This window comes from Aplidium turbinatum, chromosome 18 (genome assembly GCF_918807975.1).
Source record: "Aplidium turbinatum chromosome 18, kaAplTurb1.1, whole genome shotgun sequence".
NCBI classification, from domain to species: domain Eukaryota; kingdom Metazoa; phylum Chordata; class Ascidiacea; order Aplousobranchia; family Polyclinidae; genus Aplidium; species Aplidium turbinatum.
In genome coordinates this window covers 17,397,492-17,412,051 of record NC_137489.1, presented here as the reverse complement: position 1 = coordinate 17,412,051, position 14,560 = coordinate 17,397,492, and positions in this window count along the sequence as shown.

Genomic DNA, 14,560 nt, shown 5'->3' with positions numbered 1-14,560 from the left:
GTGACATAGCTTTTACAGAAATCTAGATTTTAATCGGATGCATTAAGTCAAATACAAAGTGCGAATCTTATGCGAAAAGACAGAATATTGGTGTAAATATAGCCTACACAAAAAGCGACCTAAACAAAGCAAAATTTGGATTTCGGAAATTTACATTGTTTATTTCGCTAAGAATTTTTGTGTCATTTAAATTGTGGTGCCCTACATGTTTTTTTTTCTGGACCCGCTATTATCATTATCATTTATTTCAATCTTAGTAGCCTAGTAGGCTATTTTTATAGATATTTACACCACCTATTTTATACAAGCAACTTTAAAATAAATTTTGTCCCAGCACACACTAAAATATTTGCCTAGGCCACACTGAATATTTGAGTATAGTTTTGCCAGTCTATAAGTTTTGCATAAGTTGTCATTTTATTTCCCAGCGCTCCCCTTATAAAATTAACGTGCCTTCAATACTGCGTTACCGGTCTGCAAAAAGATTTTTAAATTTTTACTGTCCGGCAGTGTCAAAGGTTAAGAACCACTGGCCTAGGCTATTGTGTTTTTTTACAATTTTTTCTTGACAAAATAGTTAGCAACAATGGTATTTCTGCTGCAAGTAGGTTATCTCTCTACCAAAGCTATAGCCTACTAAGTAGGTTGTCATCGAGTAAATTATGAAGATATTCATATCGAGAGAAGTGTTTTATCCATGTCAATACGTTGTTTGTTTGTTTGTCGTATCCAGGCTTTCACCCGGTGGTTGAAGATTTAGATTAAGTGGACGGGAAGGCAAGGAAGCCAATCTTCGTGTCCACCTTCAGGCATGCCTTAAAGTGTCCTGCCACAGACACAGCCGCATGCTCTTGAGCGGTGTCGAACCGGTGCCTTCTCAATTGCCGTTCCAGTGTTCTCACCACTCGGCTATGCAGCCGATACTTAACAATACGTTGTTAAGATGTTGAAAGGAAATCAATTTTACGCCAATAAAACTAGGCTAAGTTAATTCATACGAACATGCAACGCATAATAATCTTTTATTTTAGCTAAAAAATATTTTGTTCGGGCCCATTTTTTGTATTGATTCCCGACCAGTCCTGATTTCTCTCGGAGGCCCTGCAAGTAAGTGAACATTAATCTGTAAACGTGACACAGCCTACATTTTATATCAAACAAAAATACTTTGGTACTTTTGCTCAATTGTGTTCATTATTACCACTTTCTATATAACCAACAATGCGCAATAAGTAGGCTACTTGCAGTCGAGGATCCAGAGAGGCACTTGGTCGAGTGCCTTTTCAAAACCGAAAGAAAATCGCATTTTTTTTCTAGAGTTTACAAAATGTTGCTGCTCGATAAATCGCATTTCCTTGCTATGACCGACGGCATGGGGTATTTACGTTTCCAAAAGTGGATCTAAAGAGTTGACATTGTTCATGTTTCTTGTAGCGGACAGCAAGTAAATGAACTTGTCCGCCCATACCTAGCTGTAATACTAGTCTACAGCGACATTTCAGGCGCAACAATGCGGCAGAAATGATCCGAAAACCAGGTCTGGGCTTTATTTCATATATGATTTTATCGTGACCACATAACTTAAAAGATTGCTATCGTCTTTCCACAACAGAACATAATTCAAATCATAAGTTCAACCCAGGAAACTGCACACTGAACGTTGACTGACGGAGCCAGAAGTAGTATCACTAGTGTACCAAAATCATATTGTAGTGAGCTGCACCAACATTTTGCCATACTGGGCGCGGCAAAAACAGACTGTGCTCTGATAGCGGCAAAAAATCCTTTTACTGATTGCACCAAAATCACATCGTACTCTGTCATGGCCTACTTTCTACATCAAAAATAATACTCTCTGTGTTGAATTGAAGGCCAGAAAGCGATATACATAGTCGCTGAGGCATCCAGCATCTGTAGGCTATAACGTTGAAGAGATGAAAAACTGCTTATATGTGATAGAAACTGCCTGTTGCAAGAATGCGTTTAGCTCATGGGCAATGGGCATGCAAATTCTGGAGAGACACGCAAATTCCAAATCACGCCTCAGAATCCTGAAGCACAACTGCACAATTACTTGAATACCTAAGTAGCGTTACATATATGCAAAAAAACGACAAATTCACACGGTAACAAACGTTGAAAAGACCTAAGCAGAAACGCAGGGCGCTACATTTCTCTTAAACATTAAGAAAATAGCACAATTCAAAGTAAAAAAATTGCTCACTCAACTAGTTAGCAATTAAATTAAATAGCAAGTAGCATAGCAAATAGCATAGCAATTAAATAGCATGCGAAACAATGAATTAATTAATTTGCAATAGAAATGCTTGCGTTGCTTTGAGAAAAAAAGTCTTCTAAAATTTGATTACAAAATTTTGTCGTTTCATTTTCAGTGCCTGTGTAAGGTATCTTTTGTAGAGTTGTGGCCAGGAAAATCCCAAGATCTTAGCCATGTTTTCCAAACTTGGTCTTGGGATATTTGCTTGGAAATCACAAAAATTCTGAACTAAAGTTTTGACGGCCACAAGTTTTCCTCTTCCTTTGCCAACGCCTTGTTTTTAGGGATGTTTTGATTAAAAGGGTCATATTTCTCGTTGATGCAACGTCAATATAATCTTTTCACGTAATGCATACCCTGTTATGGTCTTGCAATTTATGGGACCTCTTGGGTAACAATAGCTAAACATTCGGTTCTACTGTATTTTACACGCTTGGCCTTGTAGGCATACATCTGAGAATTCAGATTTAGCCAAATGATTTACTTGCTGCTGCTTTGAGTCTGAATAACTTTGGAACCGCTTACAGTTGTTCAATCGATTAAATACAAAAAACAGTTATTGATAGTTTAGAGCGCATTTTGACATTGATAATAAATTGTAAAACACAGTTGTTGTTATTTCTTATTCATTTCAGGCAATGAAGTCGGATTTGGGAGATATACAAAGATTTCAAAGCGATACTGGAATGGAAATATTTAATATCAAGAAAAATTTAATTCCAATCAAAGGTGCGAGGGAGTTACAGATTAACGGCAAAAGAAAATCAAATATTCCAACGCTTCCAAATGCTAATTATTTTATTGGATATGCAGCATGGTTGTCTTCTGACACTTCAACTATTCGAAAGGTGTACGACACGTCTGCTCGTTGCGCCCTTCACGCTTCTATATTTTACACAATTCGAGTGGGATTGAAAGACAGGCTAGCAGTGCCTTTGAAAAAGTCTGTTACCAACATTCCAAACATTGCAGACAATGTGCTTCATTCTGGAGTAACTGCAGCTGTGCAACATTCTCCTTGTATAGTTGAAGCTGCAAGAGCTTACATAAAACACGTCTTGAAGGATGAAGAATACATAGGAGTGCACTGGAGATTCGACTGGGACTGGAAATCACGTTGTACGACTGGAAAACCTTCAGATGACATAAAAAAATTCTGCAAAGCTTTTCCTCAAATAAAACCTTTGGATTTAGCGAATGGATTAAATAATAGTCTCGGAGATGAAGAACAGTTTTTAAAACAGCTTGGAAGGAATGTCTTTGTTTATATTGCAGCACCACCTTCAATTAACAATTTCAAAGAAAGCACATATGAAGTATTAAAAACTGTTAACGAACATTTGAAGAAACCTTCCCCCAGTTTAGAATCTTTCATTAACAAAAACTACAAAATCTGTTGGGAACAAGAAGGTTGGAAGCAGCCCAGAGAGATACTCTCCATGATAGAAAAGAGAATTATGGTGCAAAGCACTTGGTTTTTTTATTCTTTCTATTCAAGTTGGTCAAGCAATTTAATGCTACATCGCTTCGAAAAGCACGATAATGGTGAGATTCGAAAGAAATATTCTGCTTCTGTTATTGATGTTACATTTGATGCAATGAAGAAGCGAACAACTAAACCAAACTTTGAAAAACTAAAGAAGACTTCTATAAACGAATAAAACCAAGTGGTGAGACATGGCGACGGAACTGTTTCAAAGGGTGAAGCGTCCTGCAAGAGAGCAATTGGATTTTAAATTGAAGGACTTTTTTTCCTTACGATGTGTGCACAGCTACGTCTTGTATTAGGAAGCTTGTAATTGGGTTTTCCTATCACCATCATCTTTTGTTTACAACATTGCTTGTGATTCAAATAAAAGTGAGTTAACTTAAGTGCCTTCCAAACGACATACGACACTGAATAAAAATTAAGAGGCTTGGCCTTTCCTTATCAAAGGAAAGTTATTCTCTTGCTGGTCATTTTCTACTTTACTCTGTAGCTGATAGGCCAATAGAAAAGCTCTCAAACACGCAGGTCGTATGCGGCCCTTGATGCATGTTTGAACTTTCAAATATTTAGCAATTAGCTTACAGTAACTGTACCAGTGCCGTATAATTTTTCTTTACCTTTAGAAACATCAATATCATTCTAAAATTCTCAAAAAATGTGAAACTGCTTTGCAAGCTTCATACGACTTTAAACACTACTGTCGAGCGATTATATTGCGTATTAGTGCGAGAAACTCATACTGCTACAGTTCAAGGATATATTTTTCGCATCGTTTCAAAATCGGTTGCAAAACTTTTGCTCTCCAGGTCAAAGCATTATTTTGACCCCCTTCCGAAATCGTCTAGTGGGCTCCTATGTTTAGTGAAGGCTTTCAATAATAGGACAAGAAATCTTTTGGAGTCTGCAAACTCTATCAATGTAGGAAAAAAATCACATTTATCATGTTAGCAAAGAATAAACAACTCTAAGATTTTTTATAAAAAAAATAGTAGCTATATTTGCTGACAATGCAGTAGCGCAGTGCTTTTCAACCCGTGGGATGGTATACACTTGTGCGGATGAAAAAACTGTAGCCCTAATGTGGATGACAAACGTGGTGCGGATGAAACTTGTCCATGATTTTTACTTTGCGTTATGTGCAATGATTCAGGTAATTCGATGATTGAGATAAGCAAATAATTGAAAACAACAGCCATGTGTCTGATTCCATCGTGCCAATTCAGTCTTTTCATGTGAATGCCTTCGTTAATCGTTGTAGGATTGGCAGTTCCACATTTGGGCTGTTTGTCATTCAAAAACGGGCGAAAAGTTCACCAGGATCGGGTATTTGAACTCATTTTACTTTTTGGTTACGGTTTTATGGTTAATAACTTAGAAGTGTGCTACTCGGTCGAGCTTACATTAGAAAAGAGCGTTTGGCAGATTTGCAGCACGTTAACGTTGGCGAATGGTGTCCGCCCCGATAGCTCAGTTGGTTAGCGCGTCACTTCTGAAACGAAAAAGCTTCAACATCAAGCGCCGCTGGTTCGAATCTCGGGGCGTGCGCTTAAGCAACGCACGTTAAAGGCATACTAAAGGAAAATTTCAAACCGGAATTAAGCATTAAAATGAGTAAACTGAACATTCAAGAATACATTTCAAAAACAATTACCCAAAAAAATTTGTTTTCAATGGCGCTGGCAAGGCCCAAAGTCCAGTGTTTCATTTATTTTCATTTTTTTCAAAATGACCAAAACGTGCAAACACAGCTCAAGAATACGTCATAAAGTCCAGCAATAACAAAAGCCACGTTACCAATCTGATGTTTTGAGCAAACTGTCTGCTGTTTTGATGTTAAAATGTGCTGTTTTGATGTAAATACATACATAGCCTACAGTCAAATCGCCCGCAGTAACAATTATTGCGTGATCGGTTGATTGCTAGACTTTATGACGTAGACTTTATGACGTTCTTTACAGTCGCACGCTTCGTTGCTCAGGCCAATCTCGTTTTGAAAGCTCTGACAAAAGCACGCCCACAATGGTGGTCAGACCGCAATGGGGCAAAATTTTATTGAAAATTGTTTTATGGTAGCATGTTAAACACAAAGAACGTGGAAAATCGCCAAGTCAGGTTTTTCCTTTAATACCCCTTTAAAGTCATACTAAAGGAAAAACCTGACTTGGCGATTTTCCACGTTCTTTGTGTTCAACATGCTACCATAAAACGATTATGTAAAAAACTTGGCCCCATTGCGATCTGATCACCATTTCGCGCGTGCTTTTGTCTTCGATCCAAAACGGGAATGGGCTTGAGCTTGAGCAGCGAAGCGTGCGATTGCACAGTCTACGTCACCAGCGACTAGCAATCAGCTGATCGGGCAAGAGTTTTTACAGCGTGAGTTTCAAATGGCAGATCTTGTTCTTCAAACAGTGAATCAACCTCTTTTACATAGATTCAACGTATTCAGGCCTTCAATCAATGTAAAATGAAAATGTAAAAAAAAAATAAGTTTTTGAAGGCAAATTCCACGAAGGCATGTGAAACGATTTCAGCTAGGCAATTCAGAAGGCGCGGAGTAATCAGCATTTTTTACATGGATTCAACGTGTCCAGGCCTTGAATCAATGTGAAAATTCTTGGAACGCAACACGTCTGAACTTTCCAACCCAACGCGCGAAAAGACTTTTGATAATGCTACTGCTAGTCGCTGGTGACGTAATTCTCGAGCAGTTTTTCCACTTCTTGGTCATTTTGCAAAAAATAAATGAAACACTGGACTTTGCGCCTTGCCAGGGTAGACACTTTTACGTATTGCACTGCCCGAAAAGGTAACCGCAACCATGCGTGACATACGACATCGTTGACGTTGGTAGCGCTATCATGCGTGACATGACTCAACACGTGATTAACTGGTCGTCTTTATCGAAAGATTTTGATACAAAGAAATTTAACTGCATGCAGTGGCGGCTCGTGCCATGGGGCTGCAGGGCTGCAGCCCCCCCTGAAAGAAAGAGAAAAAAGGGAAGATATGTTTTCCTCTGTGTTTGTCCGACCCGATTACTTTTTTCACTTATGGATTGCGGATTGAAAATTAAAATATTTAAAAATTTGTTTGGAAACATGGCTTTGGGACAACATTCTTTGCAGCCCCAGATTTTGGATTTCAAGTGCTCTGATTGGCTAAAAAATATCCTTGAAGCTCCACCTCTTTTGGTATTTTACAGAATACATAACAGCAATTTTTGAATCTGTTGGGGCTGCATGGAAAACAGCCCCCCCCCCCCTAACCGAATAATTCTACAGACTTTTTAAAGTTAAGTTTTGTTTCGCAGAGTAGCGATGAGACATGACTGCAAATGTGATAGCTGTAGGATTAGGGTATTCAACAGGTTATAGGATGTACCGGTACTAGGGCAAGAAAACAACAGTGCTAGGACAAGAAACAATAGTGCTAGGACAAGAAACAATAACTTACACTGGATCTCGAACCTCAATCGTCTTAGGCTACTGTGTGACTGTGATGTGCAGTCTGACCATAAAAAGAGCTCAACACCTGCTCTCCTGGGCCACATCGAAACCTGCTTTTGCCTGAGGATGGGTTTGTTTGTTTTTTGTTTGTTTGTGTTTATCCTGCATTGCGGGAAAGCGGACTTGAGCGCTATGCATCGGTGTACGCCTTCCGACATACACCTGACCCACGCTGCAGCCGACGGCAATGTCTGTTTTCCGGTTGTCTACTTTACTTATGACTTAAATTTGGTACTACCCATTACTCGAAATCGATCACTAGGTAGAGGCAATTATCGTTAAGTTTCTTGCCCAGAGAAACAACAGCAAGTGCGGGTGGCCGGAGTCGAACATGCAGGCTCTCGACTGCGAGCCCAACGCGCTAACCACTCGGCCACGGCTGTGGCAGTGGCAGTGGCTATTGGCTATTTGGCTATTGGCAGTGGCTATTTGACCGGCTCCGGTCTTTGAATCTGAAACACTATTTGACCGGTCATGACGTCACTACATAAGCGCTTTTTCTTTTTCTCTTTCAAAGCAACAGATGGGAAGCGCCGATATAAGTTCTAACTTCAACACGTATTCTTTAACTCAGTCCGTGGCGCGTGCGATACGTCTCCGGCTGCCAATCTAAAGGGGATGAGTTCGATACTATACGGAAGCACTCTTTTTTTCATTTTTTTTTTTTATCTAAATTTTGACCCAAAGCGCATTTTTGTGGTCAATTTTTAATTTGAGTAGCCTACAGCCCATTTTTTATGTCTTTTTAAATGTGAGTAATAATGTTAGAGTTTTTTTAATTTGCTGGAATTTGAGAATTTCTCTTGGTAATTTTCCGATCGTCATAAGTGAACGTGTGTTGCCGAACGACCCTACATTTTTCTCTCAAGTTAGTTATATACAATACTTCTTTAAAAAATGGTTTTACCATTATCATTTCTTTTAAAAGAAGTATTGTATATAACTAACTTGAGAACTATACTTGAGAACTATTAACTAACTTGGACTGTAGGCTACTCAAATTAAAATTTGACCACATAAATGCGCTTCGGGTCAAAATTTAGATGAAAAAAAATGAAAAAAAAGAGTGCTTCCGGATAGTATTGTACTCATCCGCTCTAGATTGGCAGCCGGAGACGTATCGCACGCGCCACGGACTGAGTTGAAGAATACGTGTTGAAGTTAGAACTTATATCGGCGCATCTCGTCTGTTGCTTTGAAAGAGAAAAAGAAAAAAGCGCTTATGTAGTGACGTCATGACCGGTCAAATAGTGTTTCAGATTCAAAGACCGGAGCCGGTCAAATAGCCACTGCCTTTCTTTTATGTCCGGTTTTCTTTATCCATTCTATTATTGTTATTACAAAGTGGCTATTTTTACACACTTGTTGCCATAGTTACAATCAGGTGTTGCCAGAGTTAGGATTAAAGTTAGGTAGGGTTAATTAAGGTAAGGATTAGAGTTAGGAATAAGGTTAGGGTTTTGATCTTTGCCCAGTTTTGATCTTTGCATGTGACTCCATGCTGCTGAGGGTTGGTATAGTATTTTCTAGGGCAAGGAACGATAATTGTTTCCACTCAGTGATCCGTCAGGAGTGATAGATAGTTAAGTTAGGTGCTTCACTAGTGTCTGCCCTCTAGGTCTAGTACCGGTATGCTGCAGAAGTGCATCTACATGAATGATTTATCTTCTGAATTAAACGGTCTTTCTGTTGGCTGCTGCATTGGCAACTCCTGTCTTCAATCATTTAATGTATGCTGAAGGCTTGTGTTGTTTTGCATCAAGTGTCAAGGGACTCCAGAAACTCATCAATGTTTGTCAAATGTATGTAGTTTCTCATGACATTATATTTAATTGCAACAAAACTGTTGGTGTTTTATATAAAGCCTAGATGTTGAAATTTGGCTATAATCCGATCATATATGATACGGTATTTAAATAAAAATCGTATCTGCTTTGAGACCCTTGAAATATATTGGAGTAATAATTAACGCTTCTACCTGATGATAAAGACATGAAACGACAATTACGGTCATTGTATTGTTCTGAAAACATGTTAAAAGCAAGGTTTTCCAAACGTTTGATTGCTGTTAAAAATGTGTTGTTTCGTTCCTATTGTATGCCTTTATATGCCTGTCAACTATGGTGTAACTATCTTCTATCCAGTAGTAATCGCTTACGTGTTGGATACAATAATTGTTACAGAATGTTGTTTAATCTGCAGAGACGATGCAGCATCACCTCTGCATTCGTTGATAACAATATCACCATTTTTCAAGCTTTCATTTGTAAAAAATTATATCAGTTTGTAACCCGCTGTAACTTGTCTTCCAACCAATGGATATATGAACTAATGCGAACAGACTGTTACACTCAATCTTTGTATTTGGTACATTATGACTCAGCTCTTCGGAGTTGAGTATCTGCTTTGTTTCTACTTTCATCTTGAGTCTGATGCAAATAAATAAAAAAAAAATATCATATATATATGGATACTCTTATTTTGACTCTGAATGTACCTTCATTTAAAAAAATTGACAATGATTTCATTTGTCTTAACAGGTTTATGCTATAATAATTTACACTTTAATTGGAACATTTTGCAATTTATATACAATGGATAATTCTGTAATGTCATTGAAAAAAATTAGGTTTTCCCAGTTGTCTCTGCAAGAAAAACTTAGCATCAAAGCACAAGGAAGACCCACTCCAAACCTTGACATTTCCCAATCATCCACCAGTAGAGGTAACCCTTATGCAAGGAAGTTTAACAAAAATGTGTATGATAATCATGACTGGCTGTGTGGCTGCAACAGTGAAAATGCTTTCTTTTGCTTTCCCTGTTTACTGTTTGGTGGAGATCAAGAACATTCCTGGACCAAAGTAGGTGTGAAAGACCTGAAACATCTCAGTAGAAAGACAGAGAAGCATAGTAGATCAACTTTCCACATGAACAATACTTTGAGTCTTTCAGTGCTTGGCAGAGTTAATATTGCTACACTTATAGATTCTGGATATCAACTCTCCATTACTAAACATAATGAAGAAGTAACGAAGAACAGAACAGTATTGTCAAAGATTATAGATTGTATAAAATTTTGTGGCAGATTTGAATTGCCATTAAGGGGACATGATGAAAGTCAAGACTCAAAAAATCCTGGTGTGTTCATGGGGTTAATTGATTTTGCTTCCAATCTTGACTCACGCTTCCAAAATCATTTTAATTCTGCAAAGGTATTCAAAGGTACATCCAAAACTATTCAAAATGAGCTTTTGGAAACGATTCTTGAGCTTTGCAAAAGCAAAATTAAAGAAGAAATATCACAGTCTGAATTTGTAGCAATCATGTGTGATGAAACTACTGACATCTCAGAGAAGACACAGATGGTGATTGTACTACGGTATGAAAGTCATGGGAAGCCTGTTGAAAGATTTTGGGTTTTTTTTGATCCTGCTAACCAGACAGCAGAAGCTCTGTCTTCAATCCTATTTCAGGAACTTAAAGTTTTGCTTGGGAGCAATACATCCAAACTTGTAGCACAAACTTATGATGGTGCTGCTGCTATGAGTGGTGCAAGAAATGGTGTGCAATCAAGAATCAAGCAAGTATATAGCAATGCACACTTTGTCCATTGTTATGCACACCAGCTAAACTTGGTTATACAAAAAGCCACTTCGCAGAATACCAGTGTCAGAGTCTTTTTTAACAGTCTTTCGGGAATCCCAAGTTTTTTCTCCAAATCTCCTCAAAGAATGGCTGCTTTGGACCAAGTTGCTCAAAGGCGTATTCCTCGCCCATCAGCAACACGATGGAATTTTAAAAGCAGGACGGTGAATGCTGTATCGGAGGTAAAAGACGCACTTATAGAATGCTGCTCAACTTTGGAACAAAGCAACTCTTCGGTGACTGGCTTTGCTGCTGCTGGTATAAAACGAATGCTCATAGATCCAAAATTTGTGTTTTGGTTAGATTTCTTTTCGAAAATCATGCCTCATGTTGACATACTGTTTGCTCAGCTGCAGTCTGTGGAGCTTGAGTCATTCAAAGTGCAGTGCTCTCTGGATAATTTTCTGTCAGCAATACAAAGAATAAGGGAAGGCATTGCTGCAGACAATGAGTCACCTTCACCCACACGGAGAATGCCTGAATCCCAAATCATTGATGCTAAAGAAGCATGTGATGTTGTCTTAATGCAGTGTCAAGAAAGGTTCAAGTTCACCAATCATCTTGAAGCAAGCACTTTATTTAATTTGAAAAATGCTTCACAATATGCAAGACAGTTTCCAGAAAAAGCTGTAGAAAAATGTTGTGAAGCATACCCTATGTTAATCAAAGACAAGCTCAAACCGGAGCTGTCTGTTCTCTATTCTAGAAATGACATGCATTCAGTGAGTGGACTTGTGCAGCTGCTTTCGTTGCTAAACCTGGAAGGAATGCAATTAACTTTTTCTGAAGTAATAAAGCTAGCTAAAATTCTACTTACCACTCCAATGTCAACAGCAGAACCAGAACGTTGCTTTTCATCACTGAAAAGGATTAAAACCTTTTCCCGCAGCACCATGTGTACTGAAAGACTTTCTGCATTAGCCATGGTGTCAATAGAAAATCGCTTAATAACTGAAACCAAAGATTTCAACGAGAGGGTAATTGACCATTTTGCCATGGCAAAAAGTCGCCGAATGGAATTCATCTATAAATAAAGGTCCGCTGTCCTTTATATGTGATGCTCAGTAATGTGTAGCAAAGAGTAAATGTGGCACCTATGGCTTGAGCGAGATCAATGGTTATAATTACAATATGTGTGTGTGTATTTGTTTGTTTTTGTAATGTTAGGTTCAGTCGTGTTCTCATTGCTTTAAGAATTGGCGCTCCAATTGTTTCTGGAATGAGGAGGCGACTGATTCTTAACTAATTCATCTACTTGTTTTAAAGTGTCAGGTTTGGTGGCCGTGCTTAACTATATTTATCGATGCATATACCGCAATATTAGATCCTTTCATGCACGTCTTAAACCATTAAGGTTTTGCCACCTTTTCCTTTTGTTGGTTTTGTTACTGTATTTCTTTTTTACAATATCATTTCTTTTGCATTCTGTCAAAGAAAAATAATTTGAATTGAACTGAATTATACTTGCCATCCAGTGGGCATTTATACTTGTGATAGAATTTGAGATTTTGTCTTTGTCCTTCTGTATTGTGATACATGCAGGGTTGCTAGCTGGCTTCAGCTGGCAAAAGATAATTTTTGTAGGAAAGAATAAAAAATGTTAACTTCCAAGCATTTTTAGTTCTGGAACAGTGGGTGCATACATGCAGGGTGCTCCAAAAAAGATGTAGCTACGGTTATACTACATGTATACTGCAATATACTGTGTGTGTGCGACTGTGTGTGTGCGAAGATTATGTACTTTGTAATGAGATCGTTTTTAACTGCAAAAAGTCGTTTGCTATGTATTTTCTAACTAATCACTTAAAGTTAAATTTAAATCCAATTTCACGGCTCAACGGAAGTCAAATCAAATCTGTAGATAGCGTCAGATACTTGGGTGTATTTCTTGACACGGCAATGTGTGATGACAAGGATATAAACCGACAAGTACGATCATTATACTGTTTTACCAATAAATTAAAATTTTACAAGAGCTCCAGTGAAGTTAAAAATGTTCTCTTCCGTTCATATTGTACCCCAATGTATGCATGTCACCATGGGAAAATTATCACCAACGTGAATTAATCGCTTGCGTGTTGCATTCAATAATGCATTTAGAATTATTCACCATTTGCCCAAACATTATAGCGTAGGCTACGTGAACATCAAGTCTTGTGTAACATTGTATGTCCTATAACATTTGATGCATTACAACGGAAAAGGGCCTTTTTTTTGTTGGGTAATGTGAATCATCGTCAAACTCTATTGTTGATTCCCTGATAAGGTATGACTGCTATCGTAACTCAAACTACCTCCTTCATTATAATACCACTATGTAGGCTATGCCGTTACCTAGCCTTGATGGCTGCTATGGCACAGCAGTGATATCAACATTCATCGATTGATAAAGTTTAAATTTCTTTTTATAGTTGGGTGTTTGAACAGATTAAGTATGATATTTCATTTTGAATATTGATTTTTGTTTCGCATGTTTAATTTGTGTGATATGGATCGCATGATCTGAAATGGACGATTGATTAATAAATTTATTGCTTACTTCAGCGTCATTCCTGTGAATGTACTTCTGTTTGTCTTTTGTTTCTGTGTATTTTTTTGTGTGGATCGTATGTGGACAATCGTGTCCGATGCCGGCGATCGACAATAAATATTTGCAGACAACAAACTGAGCGAACTATTGAGAAAACGACGAAGTGCATAGAACATAGTTTGATTTGTATTTAGCACTGATTTTGAATATAAAAATTTGAAATATTAGTATTTTTCAAGCTCTACAGCAGCATTTTTGACTGTTATTCCACTCCCAAATTTCTTTTGAAAATGCTCTCAAAATGCACCAAATTAAATGTAATTGTAAAAAATTTTCTGGGGGAGGCCCCCCAGACCCCCCGCCGTGGGTGTCGCCTTCGGCGACACGCCCGCAAGGTTCGCCTGATATCGCCCTCCAACAATTTTTGGATATGCTGCCTTGCAGCCCCCCCAATTCAGGAGGCCACCAGCCGCCACTGACTGCATGCATCGCCACAACCAACGTTGCCTAATGGTTAGGGCAGAGGAGTAATAATTTCGATTGCATGGGTTCGATTCCCACCCTCTGCTAATACTATTTTTTCTTCTTCAACTGAACTGAGTGCAAGAAGAATCGTAGTGACCGCAAACAATGGTGTTTATGAGAAAAGTTGTGACTAAAACACCAGTAATGTCATTTACGATACGCATGGTTGCGGTTGCCTTTTCGGGCAGTGCAATACGTAAAAGTGCCTACCCCTTGCCAGGGTAGGCACTTTAACATGCAGATATCCAATCCAGCACGAACCAATCAGAAGCTACGCTTTTCATGACGTCATTAAGATTGCGTTTGGGAAGAATAAAGGAAAAACGCAAATTCTAGCTAAATTAAATCATCGCTTTGCTATCGGTTGGCTTGGCGCATTGGGTTAGGGTGGTAGTAGTCGTTACAATGACGTGGGTTTGATTCCCACCTCTGCTATAGCTCTTTTTTCTTCTGTAATTACCAAACGAAGTTCAAAGTATAGTAATAATTAATTCTCTGGCTGAATGCTGGAATGGTCACAATTGGACAGCTAACGTAGCATCTCATTGGTTCGTGGTTGAATTGGACAGAAGTCCATGGATTAG